This window comes from Colobus angolensis, unplaced genomic scaffold, assembly GCF_000951035.1.
Source record: "Colobus angolensis palliatus isolate OR3802 unplaced genomic scaffold, Cang.pa_1.0 Scaffold3, whole genome shotgun sequence".
Classification (NCBI taxonomy): domain Eukaryota; kingdom Metazoa; phylum Chordata; class Mammalia; order Primates; family Cercopithecidae; genus Colobus; species Colobus angolensis.
This window is the reverse complement of record NW_012116265.1, coordinates 23,491,407-23,515,002: the sequence shown is the minus strand read 5'-3', so window position 1 is coordinate 23,515,002 and position 23,596 is coordinate 23,491,407. Positions and strand designations below refer to the sequence as shown.

At 45.2% G+C, this 23,596-nt stretch overlaps 1 protein-coding gene across 3 annotated transcripts in view; it reads right to left on the bottom strand.

The window, feature by feature from the left end:
* The window catches only part of MAP3K9 (mitogen-activated protein kinase kinase kinase 9), a 77,546-nt gene that overhangs the window by 37,365 nt on the left and 16,585 nt on the right, over positions 1-23,596 (bottom strand). The window contains exon 1 of one of the 3 annotated variants that reach the window (XM_011949642.1): positions 14,674-14,895. The exons of the other annotated variants lie outside the window; for them this stretch is intronic. The gene's annotated coding sequence lies outside the window, so the exon portion shown is untranslated. Of the gene's footprint in view, positions 1-14,673; positions 14,896-23,596 lie in introns of those variants that run through there. 3 annotated transcript variants of the gene reach the window in all.

Sequence of the window (23,596 nt, the reverse complement as noted above, 5' to 3'; positions counted from 1 at the left end):
CTATCCAGTCAGCAGGGCAAGGAGGGGCGACAGGAGCTTCATCAGCACATGAGCGAGACAGCCAAGAGCAGATACAATCTGCCCCAAGCTTCCCCAGGTAGTCAGTCCTCCAGTTAAATCAATGGCACAATGATTGCAGGTAAGTTGGTGATGACATCCTGAGTCACGCTGCTCGGATCTAAGCTGCCCATCCTCTACGTCTGGTACGCTGTCCTCAGGGGTTCCCTTCATCTCCCTCCTGTGTTAATCCCCGTGTCCTATAACCCTCTCCCCTCTTTACTGATTCCTTCCCCTGCTTTGGTGGTGTGCACTCTCCAGTAGTTCCTTAGAAAGGATGTGTAGGAGATACGTTTCGTTTTATTTATTTTTTTCTGTGCTTGATGTCTCCAGTCCAGTAACTCTTGTTTTACCCTTTCCAAGAAGAAAAGGCAGTCAAATGGCTGCATAAAGTGGAGGAGATTCTGTGGTATAAAGGGATTGCTGTTTTTTTGGGTTGTTTTTTTTTTTTGCTTTCCCTACTGTCAGCTTAGAATTATCTTTTTCAAGTGTTCTAAGTCAATTACCACTTCTCCATCAGTTTTCCATCCTCCAGAACAAAACAGCTACCATCTCTTCTCCCATTCACCTTGTGGGTTTGCTGTGGTTTTCACTGGGTTTCAGGAGGGAGTAAAGGTAGTTGTAGCATTTGACATGTTCAATCTACTACCCTAGCATAGAACCTTGCGTTCAGTTTTGTTTTCTTGGGGTAGGGAGAAGGAAACTAGCGTAGCCTACAAAGGAAACTTTCAAAGGCTTCCAGCTTTCCATCACTTGGTTCTTCCATCTCTCCTGATATGCAAAATCCATCCTGGGAGGGCGTAATAGAGAAAGGCATACACGTACTCCTGCTTGTTACTGCCAAAGCCCAGGGCTTAAACTCCAGATCTGTGTCACAGTATCCTGTCTTGCCTTAATAAAAACAGTCTCTGAGCTACACCAAGGCAGAAAGAAAAAAGCAACAGATGGAGATCCAGGGTGTCTGGGTTCTCGCTCCACCACTGTGTGACCTTCACCAGGCCCCCATTTCCCTACCTCTGACATTCCTGGAGTCTATAACTCCCTGGAAGCTGTGTCAGTCCTTCCCAGGAGCCAGCCAAGCTCCACCATCTATCTGAGCTGAAGAACAGCTAAACGTAGGGGGAAAAGGAGTCAGGTGAAGTGATTCTACCCCAGAGAAAAGCCCTATTCATTAGACACAGCCAGCCATTAGAGCGCCTGAGTGGCACTTGGGACATTTGCTTCCTACAGCACGTTGCCTCCAGTGGAGGAAGGAAGATGATCTCAGACCCAGCACAGAGCAGGCTCCCTGTTGTGCTGACGCAGCAAGATCTGCATGGGAGAGCCTGACTCATGGACCACTACCAGGCAGCCAGGGCACGGCCAGTGTGCATCCCCCAGCTTCTCCTGGCCCCTGGTGCTGTGCCCGCTCTGTCTCTCCAGGCAAAGCCAAGAGAGGCCAGACTTGCTTACCAAGGCAAATGATTCACCACCTAGACTCCCTGACTTGACCTCAGCAGAGTTGTGGTGCTGGCTAGAGATGGAAGGGAGATGCCAGCAGCAACGGTGGCCCCAGCAGCTTCCACATTGTCAGCAGAGCTGCACCAGGTTCCACTGGCACAACCAGCAAAGCTATGCTTCCCGACAAGGACTCAGGCACGGCAGCCAAAAGTCCCTGCCACAGTAACTACAGAAAGGTGGAGAGAATCGGGTCCTTGGGGACTTAGGAGTCACTCCCTTTTGGTATAAAAGAGGAAACCAAAGCAAATGAATGGGTACAAAACACCCCCGATAGAGAGAGCATTCACTACAGTGACCTTTTCCTGAGCTAGAAAGCCGAACTACAGTGGTCTCCCTTCTATGCCTGTAACCTGAAGAGGAATAATAAGCACTCAGTAAACATTCATCTGGAATTAATAAATGAATGCAAATCATCCTAAAAGGTATCTGCTTAAATCAGTTTAGGTACTGGTCCCCAGCTACCTATTCCCGGGCTGGCTATATTGGAGTCCTCTGACAAGCTACAGTAATGATTTCCAACCTTTCAAAATATGTCCTTTCAGCTGGAAAAAAAAAAAGCCATTATGATGCTATTTGTACTTTTAGTGTGTGTTGATTAAGAAGAAAATAATCACAGCTAATGTTTATGGAGTCCTTAGCACATACCAGGTGCTAAGCTAAATGATTTACACCTATAATCTTATTTAATCCTCTCATCAATACTGGAAAATAGGTATAACTATGCCCACTTTCAGATGTGGAGACTGAAATTCATGCAGGCTGGTCCACAAACGGGAAGAGGCGGAGCCAGGACATTTCATTCAGCTCAGGCCTGAATGAAATCAGTCAGGACCCCAGACCACCATGCCATATTAAACACTAAGAAAATACTAAACACCCTAAGAAAACGCTTTTAAGTGAATTCATATTTTAGCAACACAACAGCACCCATGCACATGTAAAAAACAGAAATATTTACACTTTATACAAACACTGTTAGATTCAAAGACACCTTTCAGTAACCCCCTCCCAAGGGAACTACTGATCTCAATGCTGCAACTATAAGCATGTTATGCAGAAAGCAGTAGGTCATTGCCCCCAAGGAAGGAATTAGCTGTCTGCTTCCATCGCACATCCAAGCAAGTGTTTCAAGGCCTCCAGCTCTGAAGGGGTGAATGGGAGAGAAATCTCCAAGCAAGGGTTAAAGCAGAAGGACAGAGTCAGCAGCAGAAAGAGAAAACAAATTGAAAACACAGCAGAAAGGGATTGCTACATTAGCAATCCTGGCAGCACATCAGGGAAGGACTAACAAGGGATTAATGATAGGAAAAGAGCCTGAAATCTGTGACCCAGACTGCTAGTCGCCCTTCAGTGGTTATTCTCCCCTCCTCCCATAGTAATGGAACCCACAACTGCAACATGGGCACCAGGCCACTCAGAACATTCACTACATTTTCCAGCTCCTTGTTCCAAGATGTAGCCAGGTAATGAAAAAGTGTCATTGTAGGTGCTTTCTGTAACCTGTCTTAAAAGATTCCAGCTCTAGGCCTTTGGACTTTGTTCTTCACCCCTTTCTACACTGTGCTACCTGGAAAGTGAATGTGATAGCTGGAAGCCTAACTACCATCTTGGACCCATGAGGACACAACCATGCCCCAAGAGTTGGCAGAGCTGTGAACGAGGAAGTAAGGCTCATGAAACAGAGATGTCTTGCCAATCACAGGCCATCTCCTGCCAAACTTTTACATACAAGAGAGACACTTGTTTCAGCTACTGTACTTTAAGTGTCTATTTCTCATAGCTAACCTAACTGAATTAATACAAAGTTCAACTCCTACAAAATATCTTGCTCATTACTACAGCAAAACAGACACAGACAGACTAAAATTGCAAATCTAAACCAAAACCAAGATCCCAGTCAACAGAGCCTCAGTATGATATCATGAAAGCTTTGGATAGCCTCTCCAAACTGCCGTAAAATTAATCAACCTGAAATCTGTGTTCTATACTAAGTACTGACTTAAACCTTTCAAAAACAATATAATAACCCACATGTACTGAAAGCCCATATGTATCATGCACTGTGTTAATAGGCACCAGGTGTTCAAATACTGTATAAATTAAACCAATATCTCCCCTCAAGAAGAACACCAGCCAGGAGGAAGAGACAGTGAGTGAGAAAGAATAAAGCAGGAGACCTTCGTTATTTAATACAAGACTTGTAATACATTTCAGCTTTTTAAACTAGATTATGTACACATGTCACTTCCAGAATTTTATATCAGGCTGGGTGCAGTGGCTTACGCCTGTAGTCTCAGCACTTTGGGAGGCTGAGGTGGATGGATCACCTGAGGTGAGTTCGGATCACCTGAGGTGAGTTCGAGACCAGCCTGGCCAACATGGTGAAACCCCAACTTTACTAAAAATACAAAAATTAGCCAGGCATGGTGGTGGGCGCCTGTAATCCCAGCTACTCGGGAGGCTGAGGCAGGAGAATCGCTTGAACCTGAGAGGCAGAGGTTGCCTCTGCAGTGAGCCAAGATTGCGCCACTGTGCTCTCGCCTGGGTGACAGAGAAAGACTCCGTCTCAAAGACAAACAACAACAAAAAAATTTATGTCAAAAAGACAGGCCAGGCGTGGTGGCTCACGCCTGTCATCCCAGCACTTTGGGAGGCTGAGGCGGATGGATCATAAGGTCAAGAGATCAAGACCATCCCGGCTAACATGGTGAAACCTCATCTCTACCAAAAATATAAAAATTAGCTGGGCATGGTGGCGGGAGTCTGTAGTCCCAGCTACTAAGGAAGCTGAGGAAGAGAATCGCTTGAATCCGGGAGGCGGAGGTTGCAGTGAGCCAAGATCGCGCCACTGCACTCCAGCCTGGTGACAGGGTGACTCCATCCCAAAAAAAAAAAAAGATATAGTAGGCAGCTTAACATATGTAACTATATTATAATAAAACATTAGTATATAAGATAAGTAAAACACTTTTCTTCACTTTCATCATTGTCAAAATCATCTACGATAAACACGTATGTTTGTTACTTTCATAAATAATTTAAAAATAATAATAGCAGCTAGTATTTTTTTGCATACCTACTATGTCCCAGGTGCAACACTAGACACTTCACATCCACATTACCTCATGCAGTTTTCACGGCAATCCCGCAAGTTGGGTAGCATCCTCATTTTATAGTTGAGGAAGCTGGGACTCAAAGGACAAGTAACTTTTCCACATCTAGGAAGTGAAAGAGTCAAGATTTGAATCCTGCTCTGGATTCTAGGCCCATGCTCCTTCCACTATACCCTGCTGCCCCCTCCATTTGGGGATCAAATGTTGAGAAGATACATCTCTACAATGCCAGTCTCTCATAGGCCACAGTGTATAATCCACAACTTACTTTTCTTTGCCTGGGGACAGTCTCATAAATCCACTGGGCATAACCTTGCTGAATCTGACATCCTGAATGGACCAATGCCCATAACACTACTGAACACAGAGCCTAGCACTAGGAGTGGGTCTCTACAAGGCACTATCAAACTGATGGCTACTTCTCACTGGCAGGGACAAGGAGAGAAACCTGTGTTTAGAACAGAAGAGAACTGGCAGAGAAGCCACCAAAGCTAGCAGTCAAACCTAATTCTACCTCTAAGACCACTGCCCTTTCCAGTAGAACCCAGGAGGGCCTGGACTAAAACCAAACCACCTGAGTCTTATTTCATATCCTTCTAGGGAAGGGAACCAGGCTTTCATATTTAAATGAGAGTGCTTAAGAAGTTAAGACTAAATATTTGGGTGTGGTGGCTCAAGCCTGCAATTCCAAAACTTTGGGAGGCTGAGGCGGGTGGATCACATGAGGTCAGGAGTTGGAGACCAGCTTGACCAAAATGGTGAAACCCTATCTCTACTAAAAATACAAAAATTAGCTGAGCATGACGGTGGGCGCCTGTAATCCCAGCTTCTCGGGAGGCTGAGGCAGGAGACTCGCTTGAACCCGGGAGGTGGAGGTTGCAGTGAGCCAAGAATGCACCATTACATAAATAAATAAAACAAATATTTGGGAAGCTCACAGACACTCAGGATCAAACTCTAATAGCTTGGCAAAGTGTGGTGGCAAAAGCTTACTGGCAGGCAGCATCTCCCCAGGCATAAGTTAGGACAAATACGTGCTAAAAGCACTATGGCTGAGATAGTATATTAGCTTGTGGCTTGTGGGGAGGGTGTTGATGGGCAGGAGAAGAAACCCTCCTACACTAGGTCTGAAACCATTTCAGAAGTTTTGAGTTTTGCTTTGAGTAGTACAGGCTGGACCCTGCAAACTCAATACTACCCCTCATCCTTTACATGGTATATCCAGATAAACTGTAAGGAAGGTCAGCGGGAGAGCTAGGAACCAAAAACTTAAATGTTCACAAGTGTGAGAAAAAAACTAATAAAGGAATCCTTACGCTCTTTTCTTTTTATTATTATACTTTAAGTTCTAGGGTACATGTGCATAACATGCAGGTTTGTTACATATGTATACTTGTGCCATGTTGGTGTGCTGCACCCATTAACTCATCAGCACCCATCAACTCATCATTTACATCAGGTATAACTCCCAATGCAATCCCTCCCCCCTCCCCACTCCCCATAATAGGCCCCGGTGTGTGATGTTCCCCTTCCCGAGTCCAAGTGATCTCATTGTTCAGTTCCCACCTATGAGTGAGAACATGCGGTGTTTGGTTTTCTCTTCTTGTGATAGTTTGCTGAGAATGATGGTTTCCAGCTGCATCCATGTCCCTACAAAGGACAAAAACTCACCCTTTTTTATGGCTGCATAGTATTCCATGGTGTATATGTGCCACATTTTCTTAATCCCGTCTGTCACTGATGGACATTTGGGTTGATTCCAAGTCTTTGCTATTGTGAATAGTGCCGCAATGAACATACGTGTGCATGTGTCTTTATAGCAGCATGATTTATAATCCTTTGGGTATACACCCAGTAATGGGATGGCTGGGTCATATGGTATTTCTAGTTCTAGATCCTTGGGGAATCGCCATACTGTTTTCCATAGTGGTTGAACTAGTTTACAATCCCACCAATAGTGTAAAAGTGTTCCTGTTTCTCCACATCCTCTCCAGCACCTGTTGTTTCCTGACTTTTTAATGATTGCCATTCTAACTGGTGTGAGATGGTATCTCATTGTGGTTTTGATTTGCATTTCTCTGATGGCCAGTGATGACGAGCATTTTTTCATGTGTCTGTTGGCTGTATGCATATCTTCTTTTGAGAAATGTCTGTTCATATCCCTTGCCCACTTTTTGATGGGGTTTTTTCTTGTAAATTTGTTTGAGTTCTTTGTAGGTTCTGGATATTAGCCCTTTGTCAGACGAGTAGATTGCAAAAATTTTCTCCCATTCTGTAGGTTGCCTGTTCACTCTGATGGTAGTTTCTCTTGCTGTGCAGAAGTTCTTTAGTTTAATTAGATCTCATTTGTCAATTTTGGCTTTTGTTGCTGTTGCTTTTGGTGTTTTAGACATGAAGTCCCTGCCCATGCCTATGTCCTGAATGGTATTACCTAGGTTTTCTTCCAGGGTTTTTATGGTATTAGGTCTAATATTTAAGTCTCTAATCCATCTTGAATTAATTTTCATATAAGGAGTAAGGAAAGGATCCAGTTTCAGCTTTCTACTTATGGCTAGCCAGTTTTCCCAGCACCATTTATTAAATAGCGAATCCTTTCCCCATTTCTTGTTTTTCTCAGGTTTGTCAAAGATCAGATGGCTGTAGATGTGTGGTATTATTTCTGAGGACTCTGTTCTGTTCCATTGGTCTATATCTCTGTTTTGGTACCAGTACCATGCTGTTTTGGTTACTGTAGCCTTGTAGTATAGTTTGAAGTCAGGTAGCGTGATGCCTCCAGCTTTGTTCTTTTGACTTAGGATTGTCTTGGCAATGCGGGCTCTTTTTTGGTTCCATATGAACTTTAAAGCAATTTTTTCCAATTCTGTGAAGAAACTCATTGGTAGCTTGATGGGGATGGCATTGAATCTATAAATTACCTTGGGCAGTATGGCCATTTTCACGATATTGATTCTTCCTATCCATGAGCATGGTATGTTCTTCCATTTATTTGTGTCCTCTTTTATTTCACTGAGCAGTGGTTTGTAGTTCTCCTTGAAGAAGTCCTTTACATCCCTTGTAAGCTGAGGAATCCTTACACTCTTAAAGCTCTGCTCTCTCCATTAGAGATTCACCCTCAAAATAGATTTATATTTGGTGCTAGCAGTAGCAGGTAGGTCCCTTATAGCTGTTCACTAGGGCCCCAAATGAAGCATTCTCAACCTAGAACCTCCACTTTGATTTTTTAAAAATCCTCTCCTTGGCCAGGCACAGTGGCTCACTCTTGTAATCCCAGCACTTTGGGAGGCCGAGGTGGGCAGATCACAAGGTCAGAAGATCAAGACCATCCTGGCTAACACGGTGAAACCTCATCTCTACTAAAAACACAAAAAATTAGCTGGGTGTGGCGGTGGGCGCCTGTAGTCCCAGATACTCGGGAGGCTGAGGCAGGAGAATGACGTGGATCTGAGATGTGGAGCTTGCAGTGAGCCAAGATCATGCCACTGCACTGCAGCCTGGGCGAAAGAGTGAGAATCCATATATATATATATAAAAAAATCCTCTCCCATCAGCCCTTAATACACTAGGCTATAAAAACTATGAAACACCCTAAACTAAAAGATCTCTCGCTTTTTTTTTTTTTTTGGAGACAAATCTTGCTCTCGTTGTCCCCCAGGTTTGAGTAAAATGGCTTGATCTCGGCTCACTGCAACCTCTGCCTCTGGGTTCAAACAATTCTCCTGCCTCTTCCTCCCAAGTAGCTGGAATTCAGGCGCCTGCTACTTTTTCTACTTTTAGTAGAGACAGGGTTTCACCTTGTTGGCCAGGCTGGTCTCGAACTCCTAACCTCGGGTGATCCACCTGCCTCGGCCTCCCAAAGTGCTGGGATTACAGGTGTGAGCCACCATGCCCGGCCAAAGATCTCTCACTTTCTACCCATCTCTAGGGCCCTGTTGCTTCGACCAATGCCCACCTCAAAGGGGTAGCCATTTCTCAGGGGAATCTCCAGTTCCTGCCCCCATCCATATCAAATCATCATCCACTTCTCTTTTTTCCATTCTAAACTGTGTGCCCTATCCAATGACCCATCCCCAGAGCAGCAGAAAGCACTCTTAGACAGTGGTAAGAAAGGCTGAGACTCATACATCAGAAAGGCAAAGAATAAGTGTCCACTTCAAAACCTCTGACCCCAGCTCCACTGTTCACCAGCAACCAGCCAGCCAAGGGAGAAGCATTACTCACTGCTCATTCATCCCAGGAAGGACCCTCCTGACATATTCGAAAGCAGAGGGAATGGTTATTTTACAGAAGGAGGGTGTTCTTGCTCCATCACAGCCCAGGGTTCAGAAAGTCTTCCCCATCAGACCAGTCTGATGCTATTAAGAGTAGTCAGGGGATACTGACTGGATGGAGTCCCAAAGCATAAGGACCACTGGTCACCAGAGGGTTACACACCCTGGCAAGTCAACTCTTGAGACACTAGACCTTTGGCTATGAAGAGATATATCAGGACCATGAGGCCCCACCCTGACTAATGCAGTGTCCACCCAGTTCTCGCAGAAGAGACACCAGCACCATGGGTGGAAAGGGCTAAAGCCTCTGAGACATAACCAACATCCAAGACCAGAATTGTAACCAGGAAAGAATCCAAGATTTTACTCCAAAAAAATCAAGATTCCTCCCAGTCAACATGCATGCCTGACAATCTACCTACTTCGGCAGAAACTGGTAAAAGATACCAACCGTTGTGGTTATTAGAAAAGGTCAGCAGTTACCTAGACAGAAAAAAGGAGAGGAAAAGAGAGGGATGAATAGATGATCCTATAAAGGAAACTAGGATGGAACTTCTCTCTCTCCCTTTTATTTTTTCTTGTTTGTTGCTGTTGTTGTTTTGAGACAAGGTATCACTCTGTCACCCAGGCTAGAGTGCAGTGGTGTAATCTCAGCTCACTGCAACCTCTGGCCCCTGCTACTTTGGGCTCAAGCAATCCTTCCACCTCAGCCTCCCAAGTAGCCTAAACCACAGGCACACACCCACCACGCCCAGCTATCTTCTTATTTTTTTTGAGATGGAGTCCCCCTTTGTCACCCAGGTTGGAGTGCAATAGCGCGATCTCTGCTCACTGCAACTCTGCCTCCCGGGTTCAAGCAATTCTCATGCTTCAGCCTCCTGAGTAGCTGGGATTACAGGCATGCGCCACCACACCCAGCTAATTTTTGTGTTTTTAGCAGAGACGGGGTTTCGTCATGTTGGCCAGGCTGGTCTTGAACTCCTGACCTCAGGTGATCCACCGTCCTTGGCCTCCCAAAGTGCAGGGATTACAGGCATGAGCCACCACACTTCTCTCATTCTCACATCTCATACTGGCCGTAAGCCTATACCTATAACACTGCCATCATCATTGCTAGCATTTACAGAGCACTTACCACATGGCAGGCACCGTGCTAAGCATTTTACATGCAGTATCTTATATGAAAACATATGTACTGTTTTAATTTCTATTTATAGATACGTACTGTTTTAATCTCTATTTACAGATGAAGAAGTTGTGGTTGAGAAGTGAGGATATTCCCCTGAGCTACCCAGCCAGAAAGTGGTAAAGTGGGGACCATTGGCTCTCACGCTCTTGAAGATGCCTTACTCTACCCCGTCCAGCCATCTTGTTTGAACACCTAACACGGAGGATGCCTGAAACAAGCATGTACAGAGGAAGGGGTTCCTTAGAAGGGGCTCACGAATAAAAAGCTGCTCTCTGTGCTGTAACGAGAGGAGAGGGTTTGGTCCAGGGGGAGAATCAGGAGAAAGCCACTCCCAGCAGAGGGAATAATGTGAGCCCAGGTCCAAGAGGGCTGAGGGGCCTTGACATATCTAAGAAATAGTCCCTTGTAGCTGGAGCAGAACTTTCATGAGGAGGAAGGGGAGAAGAAGGAGCTGCAGTGAAGGGCTTGGGCAGGACTGGAAGACTGCAGACCCTGCCAAGGAGCTTGGAAATGACCCTGGAGTCACAAGTAGTTTTTAAGCAGAAAAGTGTTGTGACAAGATTTGAATTTCAGCAAAACAACTACGGTTGCAGTGAGACAAATTCAACTGAAAAAGCAACAGACTGGCAATGAGGCACAGTAAATAACCTATTACAATTGTCCAGGGGACAATGGTGAACGACAAACTCAAGTACTGGGGATGGGAAGGATGGGACAATCAGACAGAGTAATTAATTTCACATACATGGAGAAAGAGTGGTCCATGAGTCCTAAGAAATCTCTCTGGCATCACATCACTTATTTGATCTAGCTAAGTCCCTGTATGTCACCAATCTTACAGGAATATACTAGCATTCAGTGAGTTCAGGGGGGTTTAGTGGTCCCACTCCTCCTACCTCTAGGCTAACATTCACCCACCCACTCTTCCCTTCCAACAGGAACTGAAGCTTCCCATTCTTCTGCAGCCCCAAACACTTAGAAACAGGGTTCCTTCATTTTCAGTTGTAGCCACCAACTCACATATTACTGACTGCTACTGACTAGACCAGATAGATGCAGTTCCATAGTTCTGGCATGCTGAGAACAGCTACTCTTTGCCAATGTGGCTCAGTCCTGCATTCATCTGGGACATCTCTGGCAAGCCCCCGGATTTCAGTGCAATACACTTTACAATGTCAGTCAACGACCTGCAGCGAGGAACTCAGGGAATGGCACAAGCTAGGAATGACGTCAGAGAAGACAGAATGGATAGATGAGCTTTCTGGAGCTGGCTAGTGTCTTGATCCTTCAGACAGGCACCCAGGCCTTACGCAAAGTTTTCAGACAGGCTGGTTAGTTAACAGGATTGGGATACTGGGGTGATAGTCTGAACCTGGAGGGTGTCCAGGGTTCCAGGCCACTCCCAAACTCTGGCTGCCCATAACATGAATATGTTTCCTGGGGAACAAGGGAAAAAATCAGATGTATTCATGTGGACCAGCACTTGAGAAACAACCCAAAGCACCAACCTTCCTCGTAATCTGCCCACATCCGTGCCTCCCACATGACTTAACAGCATGAGGTGTGGATTTCTGCTGCCTTGTTGGGCTGGAGGATAGAAGGAGACATGACAGGGAACTAATATATTTATAGGCCTCCTGTAGGCACAGCACAATTCATCAGCCTTGAAAAATGTCTCCTTTAACCAGCTCCAATTTTCTATGGGAACTTCACTTTCATCTCTTTCTTGGAGGCCATACCCACTTCCCACATCTCCCATGCTGCTGAGTGAAAGGTTCTCATGATTAAAACAGAAGAATAAGCACTGTCTCCCTGACCAAACCTCCTACATGCGTCTGCAGGACACCTAGCTCTCTCTAACATCCTAAAATATAACTGCTTCAAAAGGCGTCAACTTGGACACCTACAGCCCTTGTCATCTTGTGCAAATTAAGCCCGGAAAACACAGCTGGGACTCCATTCCTCATCTCATCCAGACAGAGATCACCAGCAGGAAACAGAAAGTGAGAGGCTTTTGTGCAGCCACTTTCCTTACTAAAGAACATCTCCTTAAACACCTGCCTGCCCTGAATTTTCCCATCGTCCCAGCTCAAACTGACTGAGAAGAGCTGCCAGATCTCCGTCAAGCCTCTGAAGAACCCAGCTACATACCAGATAAAATAACCAAAAAAGAGGAAGTCTATCAGATGCTTGATGGTTTTGTCAACAGAAAGCAGTTCTTTCTTGGCATATGGTCATGGGATGCAGCTGCCGCACAGGCTCTCCAGGGCCTTGTATCCCCAAGCTCTGCTAGCAGAGTTCCCTTAGCAGGCATGGAAGGTTGCATTTTCAAAGTGGTCCATCATCTCCCATCCTCTGTGCTTTTCCCCAGTGTGATCTTGACACTTTTCCCATTGAGAAGTGGGTCTATGTCCTCTCTACTTGAAGCTGGGAGGTGGGTCTATGTCCTCTCTACTTGAAGCTGGGTGGTCTTGAGACTCACTTTAACTAACAGAATGCAGAAGGAATGACAATGCCTGACTTCCAAGCTAGATCAGAAAAGATGCTACAGTTTCCCCAGGTTCACTGGAACACTCGGGCCTGTAGCTTTGAGCCACCACGTAAGGCCAAGAGCCCTCAGAGAGTCATGCTCATGGATGGATTGCACATGGGCACCCTCATCAGCAGTCCTGGCCTCCAGCTCCTCCCAGCTCAGGCACTGAGCATGTGGGTGAACAACCTTCAGATGGTTCCTGCTCCATCTGCAGCTTCCCCCAGCCTTCGAGTCTTCCCAGGTGAGGCCCCAGACATTGATAAGCCATCCCTAATGAGCTCTTTCCAAATTCCTGACCCAAGTCTCCATGAGCTTAATAAAAAGGTTCTTGTTTGGGGCGGTTTGCTCTGAAGAAATAGTAATGGAAACACTGTGAGTCTAGCCTCATATCTGCTGCTGCTCTTGAATTTTTTGAAAAGGAAAAAATACCTTTTACTGAGCATTTACTTCATGCCAGGCATTATGCTAAGGGCTTACACACATAACTTCATTTAATCCTCATTACAATACCATGAGGAAATACTAGAATTATCTCCATTTTACAGAGGAGGAAATCAGTTCAGGGTCGAGGACTTTGCCCAAAGCCAGGTCTGCCTGATTCAGAGCCCACAACTGTACCAGCTAGGCTCTCTGGCCACTTAGAAAGAGGAGCTGTTTCTACATAGAAGACTCAACTTCTTGGGAGCATGGCTTTCCTAGTCAACATTCCAGGTCTGGGAATTGCCTAAAGAACCCAGGTGATGGGATGCAGCATCAATGAACACTTGGTTCTGTCTGAGCTGGGGCAGGCTGCCTTCCCTGGGAGGTCATAGCTACGGCCTACCTGCCCTATTACCAACTCTTGAATCCTACCCATTCTTTAAAGCCTAATTGTTCCAGCAAGGCCTCCCAGGGAATTCTGCCTTCTCCAGACCCCATCTGATGTATCTTGACACGCAGTCCCCTACTGCATCACACTGTTCTGGTTGTTTGGGATGTCTTTACATAGTATGACTCTTAAGGATGGAAAGAATGCAGTGGAAGTGACCTCTATGTTATGCATATACTAAATTGTTCATATTTCCTACAGCATGTATACAATAGCAGGCACATCATTTTCTTATGAGGACATTTTGGGTAATAAAACTACCCAAATTGGTTGAGAATCATAATCTACACACAAAGAAAACATTCCAGGCTCTGAGACCTGGACTTCACCCCAGGCATCACAGAGGAGAACGGATTTGAGGGCAGAGGAGGAAGTGGTACAACCCACCACAGATACCACCTTCATCCCTTGCCCTGCAGGCAAGGAAGTCCCAACCACAAAGGCTCAAAACACCGGGAGTTGCCATTTTGAACCACAAGTCCTTAATAGCCCTGGAAAGCTATGAAACACCAATTAAAGTGTCCGATGAATCACTTTTCAACCTCTCCATGTAAGAGCAGGGAGGAACCAACCTCAAGTACCTCCTCAGGCCAAGACTAGCTTTGCTCTGACTCACTGTCTTGCATTCTATGATATGGATGCTTTTGTAATTCCTTCCTCCCACCTCCATGTCCATTGGATGGGGAAGATGAGACTTCCTAGCATCTTCCTAGTCCACCTCCGAAAATTACTCTACAATTCTGTTCCCCATGAGACAGAGCTGAGGATCTCACCATGGTAGGGAAAATTCAAAACCATACAAATTCTCAAGATGTTATACCTCAGTTTCCAGGTGAAAGCTGGTCCTTTCTTTCCTTCCCTGCTACCTGGAAGGTGGGCATAACAGGCACACCCAGAAACTGCTGGGAAAATGCTCAAATGCCTTATTCTCTGCCTTCAGTGAACGTCCATGTGAGGAAAAGTCTTAGAATATCTTCTTTTTCCTGAGTGGGGTCACTTTTACTCTTCCTGGACGGGCATTATCCAGTTTTTCCATCAATATACTACACATCAAATCAAGCACCAAAATGATTGTAAGAAACCTAAAATTGGCCAGATTCATGGTCCATGCAACTAGAGTCAAGCATATAAAGCCACAGACTCACATGTTAGAATCCCAGGACAGTACTGTGCCCAAATAAGGGTAAGGTGGGAAGGAAGACAGCATCCTGAAGTAAATTCAAATTAGTCTGACTCTTATCTTTCTTGAGCATCCAAAGGATTTCTATGATCCACAGCAACGCTTCCTCAAATACCCCTTTTAATTCCATCCACTGTCCTTACACAAAGAAGCTCCCTCATTTCCTGCTCAAAATTCCTCCCAAAAGAGCGCCTGAAGGATTCTACTCTTTCTCCCCTCCCCTTCCTCCCACCACAAAGTTCTAAAGTTCAGGAGCAGCGAAGTCAAAATTCTCTTTGTGAGGTGGGAGAAGGATATAGCCAGGAGGCTTCGCTTATTGATAGTCCAGGTGTTATTCCACCAGCCATCAATCCAAATTGGAGCATCAAGGAATGAACAGTGAAGTCACATTTGTCTTTCATAATATTCATCTAAAAGTGTTACGTGGGCACCACAAAGCCTGCTCAGCACTCCTCCATGAGGAACGGAACTGCCCTCTTGCTCGCGCACGGTCCATTTGGCCATAAAATCAGCTGCAAAGACACTCCCCAGAAGGGCCCATTCACCTCCCAGACTACACAGAGCTGAAAGACATGGCATGTGAATAACCACACAGGGCTCTGCAATGAACAGATGTGGCTAAACCCTTTTTGAATGTTTATATTACTTTTCTAGTTAAAATTTTTTAAATTCCATAAACAATCGTCTGTGAATGTATCTGAAATCTATATATACTTCTTTTGTTTAAACAAAAACAAAACCACGGCCAGGCACGGTGGCTCACGCCTGTAATCCCAGTGCTTTTGGAGGCCGAGGCAGGCAGATAACCTGAAGTCAGGAGTTTAAGACCAGCCTGACCAACACAGTGAAATTATGTCTCCACTAAAAATACAAAATTAGCCAGGCATGGTGGGGCATGCCTGTAATCCCAGGTACTTCGGAGGCTGAGGCAGGAGAATCACTTGAACCTGGGAGATGGAGGCTGCAGAGAGCCAAGGTCGCACCACTGCACTCCAGCCTGGGAAACAAGAGCAAAACTCCATCTCAAAAGAAAAAATAATAAAGTAAATAAAATAAAATAAAATAAAAAAACACAACACAAACACAAGTAAGAACAAGAGCCCAATAATGTGGAAGCTTCTGTGATGGCCCAACTTCTGGGGAGCTGTATGCAAGCACAATTTTGGTTCAGGACAAACACTAACAAGAAGCAAAGCTGAAGCCGGGCACGGTGGCTCACGTCTGTAAACCCAGCACTTTGGGAGGCTGAGGTGGGCAGATCACTTGAGGTCTGGAGTTCAAGACCAGCCTGGCCAATATGGTAAAACCCCATCTCTACTGAAAATACAAAAATTAGCCAGGTGAGGTGGCAGGTGCCAGTAATCCCAGCTACTCAGGAGGCTGAGGCAGGAGAATTGCTTGAACCCGGGAGGTAGAGGCCACTGTACTCCAGCCTGGGTGATAGAGGGAGATTCCCCCCCCCCCAAAAAAAAAAAAAAAAAAGCAGCAGCAAGCAGCAAAGCTGAGGCTACAGAAGGATGGCTGAGGTTCAAATTGTGCTTTTGGAGGGGCCCTGGGGAAAAGAGAAATGAGGTCTCAGGTCTTGTGCATTTTAGTTTCACTAGGTTTGGAAGTGCCAGAGGCCCTGGGTTGGAGAAGTGAAGGATCCCCTACCTATAGTTCCAAATGTGGGGATGATCTACCCCACAAAGGCCCCAAGACCAGGTTTAATGTCCAGGTCTAGCCCCGCTGCACCCTCTGGTGAGTCACAGGGTCTGTCCTGCAGAACAAGGTGCTAGAGGAGGATCTCCTATTGCAGTCTGTTCCCAACGAGCAGAGCAGAAAGAAAACCACACAAGCATTCAAGAGCCTGGTATTTGAGTCCAGGCCCTATCATTCTCTAGCTATGTGTTCTTGGGCAAGACATTGTTAAACCTCCCTGAGCCTCAGCTTCCTCTGTTATAAAATGGGGATACTACCACCTCTTCCTGGAGCACCTCAGGTAGATACTGTTTCAAATAAAATTCTAAAGGACCAAATACAAAGTATGATTAGAGCAGTCCCTCCTTATCTTCAGGGGACACATTCCAGGATCCCCAGTGGATGCCCCAATCCATGGATAAAATACGTATATACTGTATATACTGTTTTTTCCTATACATTCATATCTATGATAAAGTTTAATTTATAAATTAGGCACAGTAAGAGATTAACACTAACAATAAAATAGAACAACTATAAGAAAAGCTTTATTAATGTGGTTTCTCTCTCTCTCTCTCTCTCTCTCTCTCTCTCTGAAACTCTCAAAGAGTCAAAACTTTCAAGGTCAAAGTTTGGGGTGAAGTCAGTGTTTTTCCTGACTTCTTGTTTTCCTTTTCTTATTGTACTGTATTCGCTCTTCTTGTGAGGTTATAAGATGAAAAAATGCGTATGTGATGAGGTGAAGTGAGGTAGATGATACAGGCATTGTGACACAGTGACACAGTGTTTGCTACTTCCGACCTTCTGATGTGTAGTCAGAGGATCGTCTGCTTTGGATGACCCTGGATCATTGCGTTGTGACAATGTCAATGGTTGGATGTCAGGACAGACCATATGGATGACTAATGGGCACATAGGATGCCCAGCGTGGACATGCTGGACAGGGTGTGATTCACATCCCAGGCAGGATGGGGTGGGAAGGCATGAGACGTCATCACGCTACTCAGAATGGTATGCAATTTAAAACTTATGAATCGTTATTTCTAGAATGTTCCATGTAATATTTCTGGCTCACAGCTGACTACGAGTAACTAAAAACAGGGCGAGTGAAACGGCAGAGAAGAGGAGCCTACCATACTCTTTCTCCTACCTCTAGGACTATCTGGGGGATGAAGGACATGAGGGCCACGTATTACTGTCACCATGAATAATAAGCCAAGGAGAGTATCAGATAATGTCAGGTTACACTAATAATCTTAAATCATCTGAAGTTTATGTGAGAAAATTTTAAGTCCTTAGTTGATTTTCCATTGCCATCCATGGGACGTGATGTGGCGTCTCACCTTGTCACTAGCAGCTGTGCATTTGGGCAAAGCAAGCTATTTTATTATTAATTTAATCCAAATACTTAGTAAGAGCAGGTCTCCTAAGGCAGGGGAGAGAGGAAAACAACTCTCTATCACACAACTGTGCCAACTGTAGTGAGATTATTAACAATCCACTCCAGGATTCCCATCTATCTCTAAGCAGGGATTCCCATCTCTAAGCACAGGGTGCCAGGAGTCCACTGCTTAAGAAATAAAAAATGAGGCCAGGCGCGGTGGCTCAAGCCTGTAATCCCAGCACTTTGGGAGGCTGAGATGGGCGGATCACGAGGTCAGGAGATCGAGACCATCCTGGCTAACACGGTGAAACCCCGTCTCTACTAAAAAAAATACAAAAAACTAGCCGGGCGAGGTGGCGGGTGCCTGTAGTCCCAGCTACTCAGGAGACTGAGGCAGGAGAATGGCATAAAACCGGGAGGCAGAGCTTGCAGTGAGCTGAGATCCGGCCACTGCACTCCAGCCCGGGTGACAGAGTGAGACTCCGTCTCAAAAAAAAAAAAGAAATAAAAAATGTTTTTATTATTCTTTTCTTCCTAAAAATTGTACCACCTAGAAGAATACTGAACACTGTTATCCTTCTACATAACATACCAAATGTTAGTAACCAGGAAAAACACTGACTTCACCTCTAACTTTGATCTTGGGACCGTATAAGCAAGTTGTCCCCCTGGTTCCTTGAATGGGGTACAGCAGATCCTCTTTCCACTATTGTCCAAAATACTTTGGTCCTAGCTGGAAAGCCTGGCAGAATAACAGAGTCCCACTATAGGGCTAAAAGAAGGAACACTGTCATGAGTATCAGGATGACCTTAGGCAAGTCACCCAGCTTCTCTGGGTCACAACTCTAAGGTTCCTGTAAACTCTAATCATATCAATAAGCAAAAAAGAAAGTCAAGAATGACCAGAATCCGCCGGGCGCGGTGGCTCACGCCTGTAATCCCAGCACTTTGGGAGGCCAAGGCGGGCGGATCACGAGGTCAGGAGATCGAGACCACGGTGAAACCCCATCTCTACTAAAAAAAATACAAAAAATTAGCCGGGTGCAGTGGCGGGCGCCTGTAGTCCCAGCTACTCAGGAGGCTGAGGTAGGAGAATGGTGTGAACCCGGGAGGCGGAGCTTGCAGTGAGCCAAGATTGCGCCACTGCACTCTAGCCTGGGCGACAGAGCAAGACTCCATCTCAAAAAAAAAAAAAAAAAGAATGACCAGAATCCAAAAACTATTGCTATTTTCCCTAACCACAGTCCTTTCCTCCTTCCTCTTATTTATTGTTTTTATTTTAGTTTTTTGGTTTTTCTTGGTACTCCCCGATTAAGGTATCCTCCTTCCTCTTGGACCCTGAAGGTTAACAGAATGCAGAAACAAACAAACAAAAAAATTTTAAGTGTCCAGATGGCACGTACACCGTGACTTAAATGGCAGAAGGAAATGAGGTATATAGATAAGAACAGGAAAGCCAAATATAAAGATGAAAACAGTTGTATCTGCACACTGGAATCTAGCATAACTCTTTTTTTTTCCCCCTTTTCAATGATACTTTTTCCTGTTACATTGCCTCATCAGCCCACATCAGCCTGCAGTCACAAGCATTTGCAGAGAAACGTCTTAACTATAAGATTAGTCACTGGCCAGGTGCAGTGGCTCACACCTGTAATCCTAGCACTTTGGGAGGCCAAGACAGGCGGATCACAAGGTCAGGAGTTCGAGACCAGCCTGGCCAACAGAGTGAAACCCCATCTCTACTAAAAATACAAAAAACTAGCTGGGCATGGTGGCGGGCACCTGTAATCCTACCTACTCAGGAGACTGAGGCAGGAGAATCACTTGAAAACCTCAGAGGCGGAGGTTGCAGCGAGTCAAGACGGCACCACTGCATACCAGCTTAGGTGACAGTACAAGACTCTGTCTCAAAAAAAAAAAAAAGGTCAGTCACTGCCAGCATCCTGATGCCCCCTGCTGCAATGGACCCCACTCCCAAACCTGCTCCAAGGGATGGATGGACAATCAGTACCTTCACAGCTGGGCAATTCCAGAGACACACATTGGGCTTTTGACTTTACAAACTACTCCAAGGAACACCTTCCTCTAGGGTCCCAAGCCCCTGAAAAGTTTATGAAATAGATATATAAATGCAAAGGCTTGAAGAGAACAAACAAAGCTCATTCAGTAAAAGGGTTTGAGTCCATCCAGAAAGGAACTAGGGACAAAAAAAAAACCAACAAAACAAGATTTTTTTGGTTGGCCACACTGGAACTGCCATCGAACACTTGGGCTGCTACATGCGATGTCCTATACTAGGCATGATGTGAGCGGAGAGGGAGACGGGGGGAGCAAGGGAAGATGAAGGAAAGAAAAACAGCAACACCTCTGCTGTCAAGAATTCTATTGGGATTTCTGTTTTCGTAGCAAAAAGTTACCAGAGACAAAAAAAAACTTAATTGCATTTGCCTCTAAGAAGTAAACTTATGGTTTAGGATGGGAAGGAGACAGACTTTTCTTTCTTCTCTTTTTCTGGAGACAGACTTTTCTTTGTATTTCAGTTTTGTCCTATTTTTACCCATGTGTATCCATTACATTTTGAATTTTTTAAATTCTACAGTACAACTGGAAAGATTACGACTCAAACAACGAAAATGCAAGTACAAGACAAAAAATACCACCCAAAAATACAATCACCAATTGTGATCTAAATACTAAGGGAATAAGGGTAGCAGATGGAATTACAATTAAAATGGTCAATATATTGGGTGCTTATGATGTGCCAGGCACTCCTAAGAACTTCACCTAGATGATCTTATTTAATCCTCACTTCTACGCCGTAAGATGAGATCGGCGGTATTATAATTATTCCCACTTTATATCTGCAAAAGCTAAGCCACAGAGGGTATGTCATTTGTTCAAGGTCCTTAGCTAGCAAGTAAGAGCCAGGTAGGACTCAAATTCAGTTTCACCCACAGTTCACATGGGCTCATCTCCAAAAGAAGAGAGGGTTCATATCCTAAATGAGGGCTCTAAAGAAGAAGAGGTATGGTGTTGTTTGGAGAATGTCTACATGGGAAGGAGGTATGTAAGGGAAAGACAGTGCTAGAATCTGTTATTATCAAAACTATAAACATTTCTTGAGGACCTACTAAGTGCTGGACACAACCAGATTTAGACAGTAGCTGTAGAAACAAAGCTCTTATACAGAGATGAAAAATGGCCAAATATGCTCTATTTACCTTCCAAAACAAGATCACAAAACTCAAAATCTCTTCAATCCACCCTGAATACGCCAAAGTCTTAAATGACACTGTGTAAAAAGAAAGCTAAGTTGACATAGGGAGGCCAGGAGAGGATGTGAAAAAAAGCAGACTAATGCAGCAGAGAAGGGAGGGGAAGAAATATATTGCCTTCCTCCTGGGGCAAAAGCATTTTAATTATCAACTGAGAGTCCAGCAGAGCCGTAAAACTGGCCAGCTGTCCCATTCAATCAAGCCAAAGGCTGTAACAGATAGGACGAGGCAGCACTTTTCAGAGGACCGAGCACTTCGAGTTAAGGCTGAGTCTAGAGTGTGCAAGACGCACTGGCCGTTTCCACAAGAGGCTTTTGCACAGTTAGAAGGGGCTGGTGGGGCTCAGTCCCTTTCAGGGGCTTCAGCAGAATTAAATCTGCCTGTTTCCGTGGGAATAGTAAAACTATGCCTGGCTGGCTTAGGAGCGGGCTACTCGGGGCTGCCTAAAATCCTCATGCACCACTTTAGAAAGGGAAATTCAGCCGTGTCCTGTGTGCAACTAAAATAACAAGGAATGGAAAGAAGTTTCTCCTACTCCTTAGAAAGGAAAAAAAGCACAGTGCCATTTACTGAATCCAGTGCCTGTGAGATAATGACACATAATAGCTCATATCATCTTAACACAGTATTGCTTATTTCTGTGTTGTTCATATTTTACAGATGAGATTTCCTGCAACTCCAAGAGGTTAGCCACGTGCCCAATGTCAAGTGCTCAAGAAGTAGCTTAAATCCAAGTCTATCTAACTCCCAAGCCAGTGTTACTTCCATTAGACCACAGTGGTTCCCAAAACCAATCTTAAGGGGAAAATGCTTTCTTCTCAGATCAAAACCTTCAAGTTTCCTACAGAGAGCAAAAACTTTAGGGAAGTTAGGAAGGAAAGGGACATGCAATCCACAGCTTTTAATATGTCTAATTTATATGTCTCACTTTTACAGTATAGTGGACCACATAGGGGACATGTCTTCCTGTTATTCTGCTGGTGAGGGGGATATATGAGGCACACAATTAAAGTTGCCTAAGTGACCCTGAGCCTCACCTGGAAAAGCCCTATGTTGTTTCAAAAAAGTGAGCAGGAAGCAAGTGTAAATCAAAGCAGCAGCAAAGCTCTGAGACAGCAGGATGCCCCTTGCTTAGCTCCAAGGACAGAGTAGCGGGCGACTAACTGTGTCCTGCTTCTAGCAGGAAAGTTGTCCTTGGATTATTGTGAATCCCCAGGATGGTTCATGTGACCAGAGCATCTTCTCTCAGCAAGGCCATCTGTCATGCCCTGAGTAGCAGTGGGGGAAGGGGAGCACTTGTGGGCTCCTGCCAACTGTTTTCTCCACTAAACCACTCAGCAAAGATTCCGTTTCAGGAAATTCAGCCCCAGCCAGAACAAGCCCCGAAATGGGGAACCTGAGCACACTGTAGCCTGACACACAGAGGCAGACAAACTGTGTAGTCACTAACATTCCCAAACACACAGACATTCACGCTTTCAAGTCCTGGGCGGGACCTCAGAGACCACTTGTCCAAACCTCTCATTTTCCAGATGAAGAATCTGAGGTCCAGAGAGATCACAGATGTGCCCAGGGCCACCCGGCCGGTCAGTGTCAAGGACAGCCCTGGGGCCCATGTTCCTTCCACTGCACCAGAACACCTCTTACACAGATGCCCACTTTAAGTTCTCTGTAATGACACTGATTCTTAACCTTCAGAGTCTTACAATAATAAGAGCCCTGACCTTTTCCCTCCAAAATGAATGTATCCACATTTTGCATAGATTCCAGGTGGCTCCCTGGCCCTATGTTAATCTTTACGTTATAAGAGGAACAAAGTGTGGTTCTAAAGGAGGCTGTCAGGGGTCTTGAAGGAGATTTCACAGTAAAGACCGGGACTCCTTGGACACGGGACGGAAGCTCATTTTTCTCCTGACTCAACCAGACCACTGACATCACTGCTTTGTGTGCCATCCATAAGTGACCCTGAGCTACCTCATTGAAACGAGGTGAAGAACCAGGTTAAGGAATGGAAAATTTTCCAAGAGATGCAGAGGAAAGGAGAGATAGGCAGGCTCTTCTCTCATCTCCTTAGAGATCCCAAGGGACAAATCTTGAACCTGAGCAATGACGGTGCCACAGACCACCTGCAAACTGTGGTCAATACCTAGCTCTTACCAGGTTTGCTTGGGAAGGGATGTGGGGAAGGGAAGACAGGGTAAAATTTATTATTTACTTTCAAGACAACAGTGGCTCAAATCAGAGGAAACAGATCAAAGACGAAGAGACTAAATATTCATCTGGAAATCAGAACCCACAGACCTTTCAAAGCCTTTCTTGCCCTGAACTCAACCCCTCACCCAGGCTGTTTTCTGCAACTAAAAGCTTATAGTCCAGAAACTCCAACTTAAGACCCTTCATACAGCACATGCTTCTGCTCCAAATCCAGCACAGCATTATGAGAGCTTAAAAGTTGCCGGGCGGCCGGGCGCGGTGGCTCAAGCCTGTAATCCCAGCACTTTGGGAGGCCGAGACGGGCGGATCACGAGGTCAGCAGATCGAGACCATCC